We start from the raw sequence: 20,858 nt of genomic DNA on the forward strand, positions 1-20,858 counted from the left end.
AAGCTGAGGACGGACGCATCTCCAAGTCTCAGCCTGCATGCACACTGCTGCTGCTTATGTTTAGTACATCTGTCAATGTTCCCTGAAAATCTTAATGCTGCCTGGAAATCTCCAAAGTTTTTTGCCTCCACTGCCCACTTCACTGTGTTTACTTTGCCCAGTAACATATTCTTTTGAGTCACTATTTAACCACTAATCTCCCCACCCCCCGCAAATAATCTCATGACATGACAAAGAAAAGGACATGGTGTAACAGGCTTCCCACCCTTTACATCACTCATTGGACACTCGTGGACTTCTGGTCCGAGCAGGAAGACACTCAGCACTCTGCAATGCCACTTGCTATGCCATGTACAGCAGGAGCATCATGTGTGGTGGTCCCTGGCCTCCAGTTGTAACAGGATGGGGACATATTTCCTTTAGGCTAAAATGGCACAAGGGTATGTACTTTAGCAATAAAGAACACTCTTTGTAAAAGAAAGACATCACTGGCATGGTTGGGGGATGTTATGGCCAAAGGTGATCCTGAGTGGGGGGGTGAAAGGATTGAGAAAAAGACAGACAAGAGAATGAAAGCTGGGTCTCGGTGGGACGCTGCTCCCTGATGAGGAGACAGCGCCAGCGCCCACAAGCCGTGTCTTTATTTTATAGCTGATGCCACAAGGGAAAGTAGGGGCATGATCGAGTTGTTTACAGCATTCTCGTGAGTTCCAACCTCACTCAATTACATGCACCTGAACTCTAGCACACAGGCATGTGGGGCCACGTATTCGGACCATAGGTTCAAGCTTACAACCACAGCCGCTGGCTATGATTGTGCTGGGAGGGCCCTGCCCTTCCAGCTGGGACTTGCACGTGGCAATGAGAGGACCCTGTCCTTTCATTAGTCCGAGGCTTGAACCTGGCCAAAACACTGTAGCAGCGCCCCAGAGGGGGAGATTCCAGGAAGGAGAGAGGACTTGGGTGTGGCACTGACGGTAACTAATATTCAAAAAGGTAGAAAAAGTTGCTTTTGTCCTGAATTTTATCAATTACCATTAAGAAAAAAACTTGCTTGTTCAAAAATGGTTTCAATAGAAATGTTGCAGTTGTACATTTTTTTGCTGGCAAATCCATCTAGATCAGCTGGCATTTTAAACTTCTAGATGTGTTAGTTTTGGGGAAACTCTAAGAAAGCTGAACGAGTCCAATTTGCAGGAGCATGGATTATTCAGGTCCAGAAATGGCTCCTGGTGTGATTTATGGAACTGTATTTCTCAGCTGGAGTCACCAGACTGGTAGTCCATTCTTGAGAATTAGTTGAAGCTGAGTCTCAGGACAGATGGGTTTTTCTAGAACGTGGGAGTTCACAGTGCTGGCTGCTTCCCTTCCCTTCCTGCGCCTCTGAGCCTCCTTATTTATGGTGTAGTGAGGCTTTCAAGGGACTGAGTCTGCATCCGTGGAGAGACTTGAGGAAGGAAACTTAGTGGAGGTAAATCAGGATTTCTTTGTAGTTGACAACATGAAATCTTCTCAATGGTATTATACACTGGCCTCTCTGATAAATGTTCAATTTCTTTTTTGACCAGTGATGGGCCACTTTTTAAAGTGACACTTGATATGAAATAGGAAATTAACCTATGACTCCACTCTGGAAGGGGATGCTCTTTCTAACAGTTTCTTTGGGGCTTCAAAGCACTCTGCCTGTTCACTTTGTTAGACTTAAAAAATTGTTTAAATCTCCACTAACTCATTAAATTTTATCAGTTTGACAGTGAAATATTTATAAAAAGTGTTCTGATTTTTTGCAGACTTCAGCTCTATGGTTTCTACCCACACTTCTGCAAGGTTTACTCATCTGTTTAGACCACGAAAAGGATTGGGGATTTTACTAGCTTAGCATTTAACCTAGTAAAATACGGTTTTACTTGTCCTTGTTTTAGCTTTCAAACTACGTACTGAAGTTTATAGTTTGAGGAAAGTTATAAAAGTTATATATAGTTTTTAAATTATAAAATTTCTAGTATAGAATGTTACTAAAAGGAAATATGTCCTACTCCCATTGCAAACCATCACCATTTTCTCTATTTCCTTGTGGTTTTATTTTTCATACATGTGCAGGCCTCATTCAAGTGTGTCCATGTATGTAGGTGGATTTAATCATTATCACACTCATTGTCATGAGACCTGAACTTCTCACTTCTAAGATGATTCCCAAATTTTTGGCACCAACGACAGCCCCATGGGTGACAGAAGCGCTGACCTGCCTTCCCTGGTGGGAGCACCCTCTACTGGCCTCACTCTCCCAGGTGCACTCTTGTCTCTGGAGACCTATTCTGAGTGATTAAGCCATATTATTACACAGCCTGCTCTGAGCCATAGTCCTTCTAAGAACTGGTTACATAGCGTGGATTTCCTGGAGGACAAGTGCACACATGTCAACAGACAGGAGAGGCGGCACCTCCCTCCCCTGAAGCCACAGCCCTCCTGGAAGCCCAGGAAACCCTGGGCCAGGGGCCTCCACGCACAGAAGGCCTCAAACAACCACAGCTGCCCTGACCTTTCCACTGTCTTTAAAAACAAGAGATATTTTCATCAGACTTACCTATGGCCTTTGAATATAGTCTTCTTTCATTTAGAGGAGGAGGAGGAGGAGGAAGAGGAAAAAGAGGAGGAGGAGGAAGAGGAGGAAGAGGAGGAGGAGGAGGAGGAGGAGGAGGAGGAGAGGCCAGGAGGCTTTCCTGGCCCTCAGTCACCTGTCCCCCATGGGTACCATGGCCACAGAATCTGTATTTGGGACAAGTCCTCAGTGGCCTTGCACACAGTGAATGCAGGTGACCTGTTAGGCACTGGGCGGAGGGGCCAAGCACATCTCATCGTGAATATTTACTACCAGTCGGAAGAGATAATTTTAACTGCTCAGTGTTCACTAAGTCCTTTGCAGCGTGGGAAGGAGTGTCACTGCTTCCACTGGGGAAACTCTAATCCAATTTATGTCAGAGACCTTTATCCACTTTAATCTGGTGATAGAGCAAATAAACATTACAGTTAAACATAGGCCTGAAAAGAGTGAGGGGGAGAGAGAGAGGGAGGGGGAGGGGGAGAGGGAGAGGAGACATGGTTGATATCAATACATCTGCATCACTCATATGTCTTCACTTATTTTGGAGAATAAGGAAAGCACGGGAGTGAGAAAATGCAGTGTTGTTGCAGCATATGAGCCTTTAGTACAGAACTACAGAGGGATAGGGTAATGTGTCCAGGAATGAGAAGAGGAAGGTGCTGGGAAGATGCCTAAGCGTATTTGTGTAAGTTAATCCCCAGGTGCTCTCAGACTTTCAGGTCAATGACCTCTTTTTCTCCCTCATCCCCCTTCCTTGGCATTGAACAATAGCCAGACCCAAAAGTTAGCCAAACACAAAAGTTGTGGTTTCTAGCGGCAAGGAAAAGAAAGAGAAACTTAGAAAAGGGGCAAGCAAGAAGAGGAGGAGCAGGAAAAGAGAATATATGAAAAGATGGAGCTAGAGAAGTAGAAAAGAAAAAAGAGAGAAAGCACTGCAAAGAAGTGAAAGAAGGTGAAAATTCAAATGCTAAAGGTTTCTTTTAGGGCTGAAGAAAATGCTCTAAAATCAATTGTGGTGATAGTTGCACAACTGCATTTACTGAAAACCATCGGTGAACTGCATGACATGAATTCTAGCTCACTGAAGCTGTTATATTTAAAAAAGTAAACTCAAATTTTAAAAATTGATATATTTTAATGCACATCAGCCTCCGGGCCAACTTTATGCATAGCAGATCTGCTCTGCTGAGGGTCTCCTTCAGGCCACAGAATCTCTTGCATGTTGAGGTTCCAGGGCAGATGGCTTTTACTGTCACTAGAAATGAAGAATCTGTAAGGAGAGGCAGAAAATGCAAAGGAGAGAGATATAGGGGACAAGAATCAGCCTGCTGCCAGGGTCAGCTGATTCCATTGTCTAGTGTTTGAACTAATGAGCATCAGTGCTTTCTCCTGAGTTTCTGAACACACTTTTAATTAGGGGAAATTGATAGTTAACTAGTAGAGATGCCCACTTGCTAAATAACAATAATATCCAAATTTCTGGACTACTGCATGCACACACACACGGACATACAGCCACCCACCACACACACACACACACACACACACACACAAGCACTAGTATGCAGCCTCATGTCACTGTCAAAACAGTCCTCTTTTATCGCTAAAATAATAATATAAACTTAAACCTGTTTTTAAAAAGGCACACCTTCCAACCTTAAATTCTTTGATAACTGAGGGTCTTCTTTTTTTTTCTGTAGTTAGTATGCCTTCCTATAGAGGTTTACTACGCTGGCAACTTCACATTAATAAGCTAGAAGAGTGAATGATCATGGCTTCAGAAGTATTTAGATTGAGTGCATCGCATTTTGGATCTGGACAGGAAGTACACAAATGGTGTGCACATTCTCTGATTTTCCATAAGCCTCTCCCTGCTGTCCTCTTCTCAGCTGTGTTCCACACAGACAGAGCTGGTGAATAACTCTCCATATATGCAGAAATGTCCCTTTTGAAATCTCTAAGCCATATAGGTTTCTGAATGAAATTGAGAAAACAATTCCTTTTTCTGAATGTTGAGCAGTACTTAAAATACAGTACAATGTAAGTTAGATTAAAAATATGGCAAGTAGCCCTGGCTGGGTGGCTCAGTTAGTGGGAGCATTTTCTCCTACACTAAAAGGTTGTGGGTTCAATTCCCGATCAAGGCTAGGTTTCAGGTCCAATCCCTGGTCAGGGCACACACGGGAGGAAACCAATCAACGTTTCTCTTACATCATTGATGTTTCTTTTTCACTCCCTTCCTCTCTCTCTCCAAAAAATCAATGAAAACATATCCTGGGGTAATGATTACCAACAAAAATATGACAGGTGTGTACCCTCATTATTTGGAAACTTAAATAAGAATATAGTGTCTAGGACTTTATAGAGGTATTTATGATAAACAATGGTTTGGGGAAAGAATGTCTGTTCTCAATTGAATTCAAATTTAAATTAATGAAAAGTAATCTTTAAGAAGCATGACTGACAAAATAGCTTCTTTTTGAGTGCTAGTACATTTAGAAGCAATCAAGTTATGCAGCAAATTAAGGGGAGAAATGGTTCCCGCTGTCTGAGAATGCCATGGTAAGTAAGGAAGCTTTCCATAATGTTTATGCTCTGGGCTTGGTTGACTCCCTAGCACATCAGAAGAACACAGCCCAGATCATCTGTCCTTCATATTTAATTCAGTTTGTTTGCACACTGCATCTTTCACTCAGTGTTTCCCAAAAAGCAATTTCAGGAAAGATAAAATTATGAGAAAATACTTTTCAGAACTGGATGTGCTGATAACAAAACAAAGGATATGGATAGGATTCTTTGGAGAAATAAAAATTACTCTCCTGTTTTGTTCATGTCTAAGTATTATCTGATTAGTATCGAAGGTTAACATATTCATGCACGGGGATAGCAATTGCTTTCTCTGTTTTCAGAAACTGTGAGAGAAGAGAACAAAGACTCAAAAAAAAAGTATATTCAAGAGTCCAAAAAGCTATATTGTATAACCACAAAAACTGATGAAGCTTTGTTTCATTTAAAATAAAACTATGTGATTGAAGGGATGTGTGGGGAAAGAGCAACAGAAAAGCAAGGATAATTAACTTTATTTATAAAACACATCACGTCCAAAGTGCTGAAAGAATTACAAATAACTAATTAATAGTGGCTCTCGTGGGTTCCTTGGAGTCCTCCGATTGTTACTTTTTTATTTGGTAAATACAGACAAGAGGAATGTAAAAGGATCTCTCAAATATATTCATGGATTCACTTGTTCAAGAACACTAAGCCACTGCCTTCCTCAATTTCACTCCTAGGCAATTTTCTCTTCCTGTCCTACTAATAATGGACAACTCAAAGACAACTTGAGTTTATTGTCATAATTATTTTTTCAAAAACTGGATATTAAAAGCCTGGATAAAAGTAAATGTGAAATGGGTGTTATAAATGGCTCCCAATGTATACTTAAGCAAAGTGTGGGGGATCCAATGTAACCTGGAATACATAGACATCACTTCTGCAAGATCCATAGTCTAACTACTTGGAGATTAAAACCAAATTTTGAATATGAATTCCTCCCTTTCTTTCTGCCCTCCCTTTCTTCCTTCCAAAAGTATTAACTGAACACCTACCATATGCCAGAAACTGTTCTAGGCATTGGAGATACTGCAGTGAACAATACACATACAGACGTGCACACCCACACACAAAGGTAAATATGTATTTCCAATGATGGCAAAGAAAGTAGTGGGGCGAGAGATGATGCTCATGTGTGTGGGTGTGGCCTCACTGAGGTCACTTTGAAAGAGGTGAGGGAACAAGCCAAGCCTTCCCTCTGCCCATAAGCTTCCTATCTCTCTCCCCCTTCTCCACACAGTGCATTCGCTGACTCCTCTCACCTTACAGTGTGAACATCACTTTCTCTGGGCAGCTTTCTGCAACTGCCCCACTGCAAACTAATCTCTCCCTCCGCTGAAACCCTAGGTACTCATTCATATACTTCATATACTCTCAACCTTATTAGACTACAAGCTCCTTGAGAATCTCTACACTCCTTTTATCACTTCTTGTGGCTTCTGTTATAGTCCTGGACACAGCAATACTAGTATTTCAACCAATGGCTCTGGAATAACTAATTAGTCAATGCTATAGACTAAATGTTTGTATCCACCCCTACCCCATTCATATATTTCAATCTTAAATGCCTGAATGATGGTATTAGGAGGTGAGACCTTTGGGAGATGCTTAGGTCATAGGAGTAGAGCCCTCAAGACTGGGATTAATGCAACTGGCAAAAGCAAACACATTGTATAGGGACACATGCACAACTGGCAGAACTGAGCAGATGGGATGGCCAGTTGCAGAACTTAATATAATTTGTATCATGCTGTATTGTTTTGGTGTGGCTTCTTCAGTTAACATGATGTTGTGAGATTCTCATAAATCACTGTGTCTGACGGTAGTTTTTTCATTTTCTCTGCTCTATGTTTTTCCTTTATATCGGTATTTTAAGAGTATGTTTAGGTCTTGTAGGGAAGATGCACTTAGAAAGGGAAATACTGACTAATAGACAGTGGGTAACAAGGGTTGGGGCACAGCTCAGAGACCAGCAGTGAACAGGAGAAGGGCTCCTCTGCTTTCTGGGAGGGAAAGAATTATGACCAGTTGGTTAATATTTTTTCAGTGAAGTAGGCGCTCTCTTCTTGGAGAAGAAAGCAGAAGAGGTGGTGTAGGGAAGGGAAGGGGACACAGAAATTATATGAAATAGCTACTGTTAGGGAAGTTCACAGACTTCCAAGAGACTGCTGAGCCTGGGCAGGGCCTGAATTTAAGCGCCCAGAATGTCTGGGGGTAAAGGGCAGTGGGGACACACCACCTGGAAAAGAATTCCTTCTGCAGCCACAGGCATGCTCAGTTTAACAGCAAGGGAGGGAGGCAATACGCAGTATAATGATGAGCTTAAACAACTATATAAAAACTCTGGCTCTGCTACTTACTGGTAGCCAGTAAGATGGCTAATCCTCCCAAACCAACCACAGTTTCCTCATCTATAAAACAGAGATAATATTTATTTTAAAACATTTGTTGTGATCATTATATAGAGCATCATATGTCAAAATCTTGGCATGCAGCAACAGAGACCCAATTTTGAAGTGTCATTAAAAAAATGTTCTCAATGGAATAATAATAAAACCACAATGACATTGTTGAAAAGCATATTCTCCATGCCGACATCCTGGGCTAGCTGGAGAATGCTGAGTATACTCATGGAAAGAATGCCTAATATGCTGTATTAGGGACATAAGAAGGGAAAGCTGGCCCTTACATTTATTATATCAGATGTGCTTAAAAGAGCATCAGTCAGCCACCAGCAGAGGCAGTCAAGAAAGACAACCAATGACAGGGGTGGGTGCACAGGCTCAGACCTGAATGCCAGATGAAATATCTGTCCTCTCAACCTCCCATCTGAGAGGCTATGAGGGCACATGCCAGGAAAGATTGGAAAGGTTTAAAACTACAACGGGAGGGGCTTAGGTCACTTCCTCAGCCTCATCTGTCACCCTTCATCCCCATCATCATCACCCACCTCCAAGCTCCAGGTATTTAAACTTAAGTGCAATCACACACACAGATGCAGGCATGCATGCACGTACCACACTTATTTTGGGTCCTGGCTACTCTCTCTTACTGGAGTATTCCTCTTTTCCCCTTTGCCTGGTTAAATCTTACTCATAGTCTGCACTCAGGGAGGACAACCCCTTTTCTAGGAAACTCCTTGAAACTCTTAGACTGGATCAAGAACCCACTCATACATAGTTTCCTAAACACACCATTCTCATGCCCTTTGATTAATATTATAGGTATTCATCTCCTTCCCTAGACTGTGAGCTTCTAGAAACAGGAGTAGATCTTATACCTAGCACAGTGCTGGGCATATAAAAGGCATTCAGGCCCTAACTGGTTTGGCTCAGTGGATAGAGTGTCGGCCTGTGGACTGAAGGGTCCAGGGTTCGATTCCAGTCAAGGGCATGTACCTTGGTTGCAGGCACATCCCCAGTGGGGGGTGTGCAGGAGGCAGCTGATCAATGTTTCTCTTTCATCGATGTTTCTAACTCTCTCTCTCCCTTCTTCTCTGTAAAAAAATCAATAAAATATATATTAAAAAAATAAAATCCTATCTAATAAAAGAGTAATATGTAAATTGACCATCACTCCAACACACAAGATGGCCGCCTCCATGTGGTCAAAGATGGCCGGCGGGGGGGGGGGGGGGGGGCAGGCAATTGGGGGTGTTCAGGCCAGCAGGGGAGGACAGTTGGGGGGAACCAGGCCCGCAGGGGAGGACAGTTGCGGGTGTTCAGGCCTGCAGGGGAGGGCAGTTGGGGGTGACCAGGCCTGCAGGTGAGGGCAGTTTGGGGGGGACCCAGGTCTGCAGGGGAGGACAGTTGGGGATGACCAGGCCTGCAGGGGAGGGCAATTGGGGGTGACCAGGCCAGCAGGGGAGGGAAGTTAGGGGTGACCGGGCCAGCAGAGGAGGGCAGTTGGGGGTGATTGGGCAGGCAGGTGAGCAGTTAGGTGTCAGTCAGGCTGGCAGGGGAGTGGGTTGGGGGTGATTAAGCAGGCAGGCAGGCAAGTGGTTGGGAGCCAGCAGTCCTGGATTGTGAGAAGGATGTCCGACTGCCCGTTTAGGCCCGATCCCTTGAGGGGTCCCAGACTGGAGAGGGTGCAAGCTGGGCTGAGGGACACACACACCCCTGTGCATGAATTTCATGCACCGGGCCTCTAGTAAATAAAATAAAGGGCATTCAGTAAATGCTTGTTTATGAAAGGATGAAAACTGTATGAAAAAAGAAAGAAACATAAGCCATCACAGGTGATATATTTTTGTTAATAACAAATAATTATTTTAATTGAAGATGTAAATGAAAAATTCTAACTATTTTTAAGTCATAAATTTCTAGTGTTTTTCTTGAAGCTCCTACCTATCTTAGTCAGAAGAAACCCTAAGACACACAAAAATCTCATTAGCCACTGATGTAGCCTTATTTTTTAACATTGTTAAGTAACAATAGAAGTAACTGATTACATGAACACCAAGTGCTTCATTTTTTTAGGGGCTTTCCACTCACTTTCCTGTATTAAAGAAGAGCAGGACTCAATCATTGGTACAAATGTTCCCATCAAGGTACACTTACACATTGAATGTATACCTGGCATTTCCTAATGAGTCTGGCACAGTTTGTTTTGTTACCAGATAGCATCCTTCCCTTCAAAGCACCTCCTTTACAAGGCTGATCTGTGCCTGTCCTGGAGTCTGTATCTGTTCTGAGTGACAAGCAGCCAGCCCATCACCGAATTCCTACCAGTTACTAACAATATTAGTTATATGAAGTCACAGAAAAGAAAAGAAGAACATTGTTTCTTTTGCCACCAGCAGCTTGCTTGATTTTTTAGAAATATAACAGCTGAGGATACTGTGCTGAAATTCTTAGCACTTATATCTGTGAACAAAAATTAGGACCTGTTTGGAGCTACTGTCAAAAGGAACCATCAGTGCTGAAAGGGTAGGAGCGTGCAAACACTGACCATACGCTGGTAGCAAATAAACGGTATGTGCAGCCACAGAGTCTCCTCGTACTCAGGATATAACACCAGTTTGCTGCTCAAAAAAACATCGTTCTTAGTTCTTTTAAAAATATTTTTTCCATGTTTGAATTACCAGCAAAGAATTCTTAGATAACATGTGGGTGGCAGGGATGAGAGAGACAGGCTTGTGTGTCTGCGGTTTACTGTTCAGGAAATACTCAAAGTAGTGGTACAGGCTATTTCATCCTTCTTTAGATTATTATCTTCTGCTAGAGGCCTGGTGCACAAAATTCATGCACTCGGTGGGGTGGGGGAGAGGGGGTGCCTCAGCCTGGCCTGCGCCCTCTCACAGTCCAGGAGCACTCGGGGGATGCTGTCAGTTGGACATCCTTAGCACTGCCGTGAAGGCAGGAGAGGCTCCCACCACCACTGCTGTGCGCCAGTTGTGAGCCAGGCTCAGGGTTTCTGGCTGAGTGGCGCTCCCTCTGTGGGAGCACACGGACCACCAGGGGCAGCTCCTGTGCTGACTGTGAATTCGTGCACCTTGAAAGGAACTGTGGGCCAGGAGGCTGCAGTGGGCACAGGGGCAGGTCCTAGCACATCCTCTGTGGGCCCCCTCCAGCCCCTCCTCCTGCAGCCCCTGGTCCCCCGTCTACCGGCAGCTCCACTCCTGCTGTGACCACTCCCACACCCTGACGGCGCCAGCCCTGCTCGCACCCCCTGAAGGCGAGGAGCAATTGGGGCCGGCACCAGCAGCAGGTGCGAGTGGCAGCTGCTTCCCCAATCTCCTCTCAGGAGCAGGGGAAAGTGGAGAAGCCCTGATGGGCGATTGGGACCGGCAGCTGCCACTCACACCCGCTGATGGTGCCGAGCAATCGGGGCCGGCACTGGGCACCGGCAGTGGGTGCCAGCAGTGGCTCTGGTGCAAGCAGGGCGGTCACCAGCAGCAAGTGCAAGCGCCCGGTGGGACTGCGGCACATGGGAGCAAAGAATTTTCAGTAACCACCACAGGCTCGCATCGATGACAGCGACCAGTGCCCCACCTTGGTCTGGCACCCCTGCTCACCTGCTCCACCATCCCACCACAGCTGATGCCCACCATGTTCCACACACGCCCCTTGGTGGTCAGCGCACGTCATAGCGACCGGTTGTTCAGTTGTTCTGGTTGTTCCGCTGTTTGGTCTATTTCCATATTAGCCTTTTATTATATAGGATTTTACTACCTAGTTTAAACACAGAAGCCTGGCCAAATACCACTTGACAGAAGACTGCGTGCATCTTTCATGTGTGTGGGAGGTGCATGTGCTTATTAATTCCAGGATAAAAACCATGGTTTTTCATGAGATATAAATTTTACTAAAAGGAATTTAAGGTCAGGTTTAATTATCCTAATATGCCTGTCTGAAAGACCTGCTGTCTCATAGAAGAAAATGCCATATTTCTACCCACCCAACATCAAGTGTTAAGTAAGCAAAAACAGGCCAAGAGCTGGAAAATGTAATCCCGAACACAAGGCCAAGAAGCAAGGGTTCTCATTCCTAATGCAGGGAAGTTGCATCGTTTTACTGTGTTCTGTTTGCTAATTTTTTTTTTTAAATATATTTTTATTGATTTTTTTTTTTTTTTTTTTTTTTTTTTTTTTTTTTACAGAGAGGAAGGGAGAGAGATAGAGAGTCAGAAACATCGATGAGAGAGAAACATTGACCAGCTGCCTCCTGCACACCTCCCACTGGGGATGTGCCCTGTTTGCTAATTTTTAATCCAAGATAGAGACCAGCAAAGCAGATAAAACCTAAGATGAGTACTGTGGACTATGAAACCCCAATGGGCTTAAAATAGCATAGGTGGGTTTTGAACCTCACTAAACTGTGTGGCTCTGAGACTATACTCAGAGTAAGCCTTGGAAGCTGGTCAAGATGCCCAGAGGCTGGGTGTGGTCATTGGCAGCCTTTACACTGGATAAGTTTGATTCCCCTGGAAACAAATTTCTATGGAGAGAAAGAGATTGGAGGGGTTCCTTCTCGCCCGGTGTCATGTCAGACTGCTGATGGCTTTACCAAACTGAGAGGGTCAACTTGTAGGAACTTATGAGTCATGTTAGCTGGGGAGGCTACTTCAATTCCTTTTAACTTTTGCAACATGTTTTATTGAAGTAGACCTTACAGAATGCGGAGATCATAACTTGCTGTCACAAACTGAACACACTCTTGTCACAAGCACCAAATCAAGAAACAGAATATTACCCCACAGCCTCTCCATTCCCTCTCCCAGTCACTCTCACAGGATAACCACAGTTTATATAGTAGTAAATTTTGCCTGTTTTTGCACTTACATTAATAAAAATCATTAAGTATTATTTGTGTTTGGATCAAACATTTCAGTCAATGCTACATTTGTGAGCTTCATCCATTGTTGCATGTAGAGCCTGTTTCTTCTTGCTGTATAGCTAGCACCTATTGTATGAATATGACACAATTTATCCATTCACTGCTGATGGGCATTTGGGTTATTATAAATGTGCTGTTATAAAAGTTCTGGTACATGTCTTTTAGTGAACTTATGCATACATTTCTGTTGGGCATTTATCTTGGAATGGAATTGCTCTATCTTTCTAAGTTAATTTAGGTGTGTACTACATAATTTATGCTTACTATATTCTACAAAAGGCCTCCAAGACTAAAATCCATTTTTTACCTGCAGAATTATTGGTTCTCCATTCATACTTGAACCTTTTGCAGCATGTATTATTATAATAAGTCAATGGCATTGTGTTTATTTTAGTAATCAGCATGATCGTTTGCAGATACATGGTACCACATTTACTCTGCATTATTGCTCTGGAATTTGTAATGCAATTGTAAGAAATCCTGCACAGTTGTAACTGAGGAATTTGGAAAATTCAGTAATAACAAGCTAGTTCTTATAAACAGGCAATGCACTGCCTCCATCTGGCTCCATATAAAGGCAAGCAAGTAAACAATAAGTATGACATATGTGGATACTGATTATAACAGCAGAAGTTGGAATATGATGCTGTATTATATCATCAAAATGGGAATAATCGAGACCAAGGGATAATAAGATCATCATACCTAACTTCATATTTTCATAACTAAAGCTTTTATTTCAGATTTCTGATTTGTACATTGTTTTTATATTACTTTATGTTTTAAATTTCACCCATTCCTCTACCTCCCTCCCCTTTGGCGATCAAAGCTTGTTCTCTATTATCTGTTTGTTTTGTTTTGTGTTTTAGATTCCACATCTAACTGAAATCATATGGTTTTGTCTTTCTCAGTCTGACTTATTTCACTTAGCATTATTTGTTAGTTTTTTATTGATAATTCATGTTTTATATGATGTACTTTAACAGCTCTACATACCAAAGTGAAAGCAGACATTTAGGTAGCTTATATCTCTGCTATTTTCTATAAAAAATTATGAGTACCTCCTACAGCTGTCTTTAAGAGTCCCTCTCCCTCTCCATCTCTCCACCTCTCCATCTCTCTATTTTGGAGTTCTTTACAGTCTCCTAATCACCTGCTTATCCAGGAGTAACAGGTTTGTATGTCATTTAGTATCAATTTCCCTTTCTAACATATGTACTTGCCAGTAGAAAAAAGAGTACCAGAGGAGTAATTACAAGACATTTACTTCAAAAGCAGTCACTTATTAGCTGTGCCATGATAAGAAGATACAATCTGCCCAAGACTTACTTTTTTTGATTCATAAAATAGAAAATTTAAAACTTACATTGTAGGGCTGTTCTATGTAATAATTAAGATAATGCATGTGAAAACATTCTGTAAGTGGTTAAATAATATGAAAATATAACATATTATGATTGTTATTATGATCTTGTAAAACAGACTCTTTCCAAAGGAAAAACATCATAAAATTTTGTATCAAACTTAGTATACCCTACTGTCTACCTGCAAGTAATTTCTTAAAATTGTCACATACCGCTTAACAACAGGGATATATTCTGAGAAATGCTTCATTAGGTGATTTCATCATTGTGTGAACACCATAGAGTGTACTACACAAACCTAGATGAGATAGCCTAATACATGATATAGGTTCAAACTTGTATAGGTAGAGCCTATTGATCCTAGGCCTCAAGACTGTACAGGATGTTACTTTGCAAAACAACACGAGATATAACCAAGCATAAGAAGGAATGATGCAATGAAAACACATAGTAAACATGAAATGAATGAAGTTGCTGCCTGTATGACACAGCATAATAAATACATAAACTGGTAACATACTTATTTAGTATTATTGTGAAGTGTTCTGTACTGTATATAATGGGACCTGCTATTCTTTTACAGACTGGCAGGGCAGTAGCTTGGTTTGCACCAGCATGAACTTAGGCATTGTGCTATAACATTACAACTGTTTTGATGCCACTTGGTGATAGGGATTTTTCAGCTCCATTACAACCTTATGTGACTACTATCCTATATATGGTCCTTTGCTGACTGAAATGTTTTTATGTGACACATGACTATAAGTTGTATTATCAACATTATTCTTATTCACAAAAGGAAAACTGGCCCTGACTACATTATCTACTTGGTTTTAGACATCACTTTTTAACAATGATGTTTATTTAAAAATTTTAAAAACAGAGTCTCCATAATAACGATGTACCTAAGCTTAGATTATAAATAAGAAAAAAAACTATAGAGAGTGATAAACTTCCCAGGCTTAGGAATGTTACCTTTTGGGAAAAATAATCCATTTTAATTCACATTACTGAGTTTCCCTGGTTTTCAGATTAGCTAGCACAAATCCTTCAACAATTTGAGTAACGCCAGGAAATCACAGCAAGTTAAATATGGAATTACAATTTTTTTCAGTGTCTAGCAGATAATGGGAAAATTGTTAATATTGATTCTTGAGGTATTTTTAAGAAAGGGGTTATTCCAACCCAGTTCCTTCTACTAGCAACAGTTTTGCAATTATGGACCTTACATTTGAAATACAAAAAGTCACTTCTAACTAATATAAAATCCATAACATACAGACACAATGGTCATGAAACTTATCAACCAGATATTACCTCATTAATGTATCTAAAACAATTACAACACAAGGAACTTATTGATATTTTATTATCTAACTAGAGGCCCGGTGCCCGAGTTCATGCGCTAGTGGGGTCCCTTGGCCTGGCCTGTGGGATCGGGCTGAAACAAATCAGCTCTCCGACATTCCCTGGGGGGTCCTGGATTGTGAGAGGGTACAGGCCAGGCCGAGGGACCTCGCCTGTGCACTATCGGGGCCGGGGAGGGACGTGGGAAGTTGGCCAGCCAAGGAGAAATCGTTGGAGGGCTCCAAGGCATGTCTGGCCTGTCTCGCTCAGTCCTGATTGGCTGGACCCCAGCAGCAAGCTAGCCTACCAGTCAGAGCATCTGCCCCCTGGTGGTCAGTGCATGTCATAGCAAGTGGTTGAGCGGCCTTAGCATATTACGCTTTGACTGGTTGAACGGATGACCAGACAACCAGACACTTAGCATATTAGGCTTTTATTATATAGGATTATACTCATGACAAAAATATATATATATATATAAGGCCTGAAAAATGAAACAGACCTAAAGCATATTATTTTGTAGTTGGAGTACAAGTGGTTTTTATTTATTTTTGAGTACTTCAAACATTACCCAAAATGTTATTGATCGTGGACTAATCTTGTAATATAATAGTAGCAATTTTAAAATAATAACATGGTAATATTTCTATTTTTTATGATAATAAGTTTTCTTCATTTATATTTTACTTTGATTTTGCTTTTTAAGGTGATTTAAAATTACATGATATCACCTCCGGTTAATTGCTATACACTGTTCTCACATCAAAGTAAACCAAAGCCATATATGCTTCCACCATAATAAGGTACAGCATATACAGTCTTGGCAATTCTTGTAATTTGAAATTTTGTACTTAGGAAAACCCTTAGAATGTGTCGAAGAACAGAGTATCTTTGGAAATGAACACTTCAGTTGCTATAAAACTAAACATTCCATATGTAATCTTCCTTAAAGTTAGGAAAAATAACCCAGAGAATTCTCATATAATTATTTCCAAGTTCAGTAAATCAGACATATACATTAACCTTCAAGAATTTTATAGTAATGGGTAGAAGTGATTTAAAGATCCATGGCTGATCTTCTCTGTTACTTCATCAAAGCATTTACTAAACTGGGTAATAAATCATGTCATTTAGAGAATTAAATGTGTTATCTAAAGTCATATACTCTTTTTCTTTTTACTTGTTGAAGTAAAAATACATCTGCAAGTTTATTTTTAAATTTCCACCCAGTTCAATTTCACTATGTGGTAACATAATGTCAAAGAAAATGACAGGCCAAGTGACAAAGGAATCAGATAAATGTGAACACATGCCATTAAGGAACTCTCTTGGCATGCTAAAAGTTTTAACTGAAAGTGACAATAAATTAAGAAGTACCGTGATTGTAAAATGAAAACCCTGCCTTTGAAAATCCTTTCTACATAGTATTCAGTCATTATAAATTCATAAAATTTACAGAGCCAAACTAAACAAAACAGTCATTATGCAAAATTATTATTTTCTATGTATAGCAAGAAGAAGGTGTATAGGGGAACTCACTTAGAGATGCAATATGGCTCTAGTAGCAAAGGCATCTGGGAAATGTTGGACTCTTGTGTTTAACCTTCTGTGGCCTCAGGCTTCACTAACTACCCAGAAAACCAGAATGCAGTCCAAAGATAAAGACCATGCCCCCGGAAGGAGATTAATGCATGTATACAGTGTGGATAACTGCCTGATGTTATCTGTTAACTTAGAAATGCATTGTTCTTTCTGGTGGTCTAAGCTACTACCCACCATATGTTTTTATTATTAACCCCTTATAAAAGAGACCCTCTGCTAGGAGGGGGTGGATTTATTCCAGGCTGCTACCACTGGGAGTGAAGCTGCTTTGCTCGTAAATGTAAGCTCCTAATAAAGCTCTTATTAATTTGAATAAGGCTAGGTGTCAGTTCTTTGGAATTGACCCTAAATTTAGACTTTTGGGGCTTTCCTCCAACAAGGTGCTATTATGCCAGGTAGAAGGACTACAGAGAATTAGAAATAAAGTAATATGTTCTTAGCTGAATTATTATTTGGGGGTAAACAAAGTTTTAAGTATAAGTTAGAGAAAACATAGCAGATTGGAAATGTGAACTCATCCTTTCTCCTTGATAATAGATCCCTTGTCATACTGCTAAAAAGTGAATAAATGAATGAAAGTGCATAAAGACAAGGCATGAAAGAAGAAATGATAGCAGATAAAATAATTTAACACAGTTTTGAAACTGGAAAATGGATAAGCTGTGAGTCAAGAGTCTGAAAGGGAGGATGCCATAAAGACATACCGGGGAACAATTTGGAAGATCATCTCTGCTGAAAGGAGCTTACTCAGAAGAAGGGGCCCATCAATGGTGACTAGGGGCTCTTTGGTGTTGGCAGGCCCTTGCCTGACTACAATCCATGAGGCTCACTGACTGTCAGGCCCTAACGTACCAGCTTTCTGGCACCTTACTCTCAAGAGTGAACACAAGCAAACACTGCCAAGATTTAGAAATGCCTTTCATATGGTAGAAGCAAGCTGGCCAACCTATCCAAAAAACAAAAACACAAGTACCTGCAGGAAAAGTCGATCCAGGGAGCAGGAAAACAAGAGCCTAAGAAATTGTCAGAGTTAAGAAAAGACCCACAATTCACCAAATAAGAACAGGATGCAATGAAAATCAAATCAGAGAATAAGGATTCATTCTTACAAACTGAAAAAAAAAATCATAGAACCATTAAAAATACCAATCAAGGGACTGGAAGACAAGGTTGAGGAAATCTTCCACAGAAGAGAACAAAAGATAAGGAATTTAAAGTGATGAGAGAAAATCCAAGCGTCAGTGCAAAAAAGCAACAGAAAACATAAAAAAGAGCATATTTAAGCAATAATATAGAAACACTTCCCAGAAATAAAGGACATAAGTTTCCACATTGAACCAATGAATGAAGGCTCATTTCAGAACACAAGAAAGTTCTGAAAATATGTGACCGGTGAGATTGTTGGGGTAGGTAGAGGAAGAATAATCCTTTTTGTGAATTGAAATCTGAAATGCCTTAAATATTCTGATGAAAATGTTTCCAGCTGGAATTCTATCCACAACTAAAAAACTGTGGATCAGGAAAGATAAAAATGTATTTTGCTATACATACTTACCTCCCACAAATCCTATCCCAAAAAGCTAGGAAAAAAATAAAGCAGTGAAAAGAAGACTCAGAATCCAAGAAACAAAGGCTCTAACAGAAGGGAGGTAAAGGGAATTCCAGAAGGCAGGTAAGTCCTCATAAGATGGTTGTTTATCAAACCTGCGGAGAAACCAATTCAGAATGGGACACTGGCGGGCAAGGACAGGGCCCCAGGAGGATCACCTGCTTTGGGGAGATGTTGATTAGTGGACCATCAGGTATGTCCGACTGCAGCTGAGAAGGGCTTTAGAGGTGAGAGATAACTAAGCAGGAGTCTGAGCCTGCCCCAGAGCAGGGCTGAGATGGGTCAGAGGTCGGATGGAGGAGTTTGTGTTCCAAGGACAAAATGTGATGCAACCATGGAGTGTTCTCTCAAAACCCACTGTGAAGCAGGAGGAGTGAGGAGGAAACACTATCCTTGAGGAAAGGCTACTCCCAAGGATGACAGGAGCTAGGTCTCAGAAGTCAAGAGCCCTCGGGAGTTCCACAGGCCTCTTACTTACCCTACAGGAGCCCTGCTTTATCACAACAAAGGCTAGGGCAGAAGAGCCATGACCCAATCACAGAGGTGGCACCTCTAGCAGCCCTGTGAATCGTGAGGGTGGAGATATAATACATTGTGCCTTCTAGTTCCCTTAAAATGTCCCATTCTTCTCACTATCACATTTGTTCAGTACAGTATTTCATTCTTTTCTAAGTGTCATAGAATGCCTTGGTTTAAACTCTTCTTTCTTTTTATATTCTAGTTTCTTCAGAAGTTATGAGGTCAACCATTAAAAGCCACTTGGTCAAAAAAATAATGTCATATATTATCAATACTATTCATAATTAGATATTAAGTAGGAACAGTCAGGCCTCATACTAGATGAGAAAAGTTCAGGGAAGCTGTGGGAACAAAGTGGAAATGTCCATTGTGACTTTGTTCACAATGTTTTCAGAATCCAAGTAGGGAAAGGAGAATGAGCTACACATGAGAACAGTGTGAGAACAGCTGTGATGAAGTGGAAGAGGCCTTGAGTAAGCTACTTTGGCAACCTTTAGGAGCTGTCCAGGGTGGTTTTTGTTATTCCAGCCCCAGAGCTACAGGAGAAAACTCCAGAGAGTGCTACTGGACAGGCCAACTGCAACGTGATGGTCTGGCTAACTTTGAGGATATTGATTCAAGTTGTGAAGAGGCACTCAGATGGCCAGATGTTTCATCTGGAAAAACATGCACTCAAAAATCTACCATGAGAAGGCAGAACATGGTAAGCTCCCTTAGGGAACTTCATCTGCTATCCAGTATGGCAGCCACTAGCCATACGTGGTTATTGAGCACGTGAAATGTGCTAAGTGAGGAACTAAATTTTAATTTTATTTAGTTTTAATTATTGTTTAATTTAAACAGACACATGTGATTAGTGACTACCATATTGGACTTTGCAGTTCTATATTTAAAAACAAAACAAAGACACACACACAAAATAAAAGCCCGAGGAATGTTATTTGTAGCCACATACCCCATAGTGGTCTGGAAAGTGGTTCAATCAAGTCCAACAGGGTCCTCACCTAATATAGACCATCCTCCCAATGATGTGATCGCTTCTTTCTTTTCCATCCTCTACATGTCCTTTACTCTCTCTCCTCCTTCCCTCATAAAACACTACAGCATCTTTACCAGGTCTATCTCACTCTCATCCATGACTCCTACACATCTAAACATGTAACAAAGGTATCTGTAGATATTCAGTTTATTGGTTATGGATACTATATGATATTCTTCTTTTTAAGTGCTAATATTACATTTACATATATAACATTCACATAGGCTCTTTGGGAGTGTTTACCATTATTTCTTACACAAATACTTGTTTTGATTTGTTTAGAACTGTTTCAAACACAGGTTTTCGGAACTGCAACCACTTCATCAAACAAGGACTTCTATTGTATATCTGTTATTCAAACATATGTTTTCTTGCTTCACATTTTATATGATTTATTCTTTTCTCTTTATACTTCTCTATATCTTCTTAGGCAAGATATCTGTTTGCTGGACAAATTCGATGTCAGCTCTGTTCAGTTTTAATTTAGATATTCTGTAACTAAGTAATTCATCTATCTATCATTTTACCAATTGATGGGAACAAAACAGGCAGTAAGAGCTTATATACATTTATTTGTATGTATTTTTCATTATAAGCACCATATTTTCCATACTGTTATCACACATTTAAAGCACAGGTATATTCTGCAACATAACTCCACATTTATTACTTTCCATTCAGGCAAAGAATTATCTCATCTCCAAATGCATAAAAAATAAAGAAAAAGAAATAGGGGCAAGGTGAGAACAAGAGGGGAAAAGACAAGAGGTTCTGGAATTTCTCTAAAGAAAGCAAGACGCAGCAGCTGTTTGAAGAAAATTCAGGACTG

The 20,858-nt window shown here is 41.0% G+C and overlaps 1 protein-coding gene across 1 annotated transcript in view; it reads right to left on the reverse strand.

Moving 5' to 3' along the window:
• Window positions 1–20,858, reverse strand: part of L3MBTL4 (L3MBTL histone methyl-lysine binding protein 4) — a 258,313-nt gene that overhangs the window by 96,627 nt on the left and 140,828 nt on the right. The window lies entirely within an intron of this gene.

This window comes from Myotis yumanensis, unplaced genomic scaffold (genome assembly GCF_028538775.1).
Source record: "Myotis yumanensis isolate MYYU_CA2020_CCGP unplaced genomic scaffold, mMyoYum1.0.hap1 SCAF_7, whole genome shotgun sequence".
Lineage (NCBI taxonomy): Eukaryota > Metazoa > Chordata > Mammalia > Chiroptera > Vespertilionidae > Myotis > Myotis yumanensis.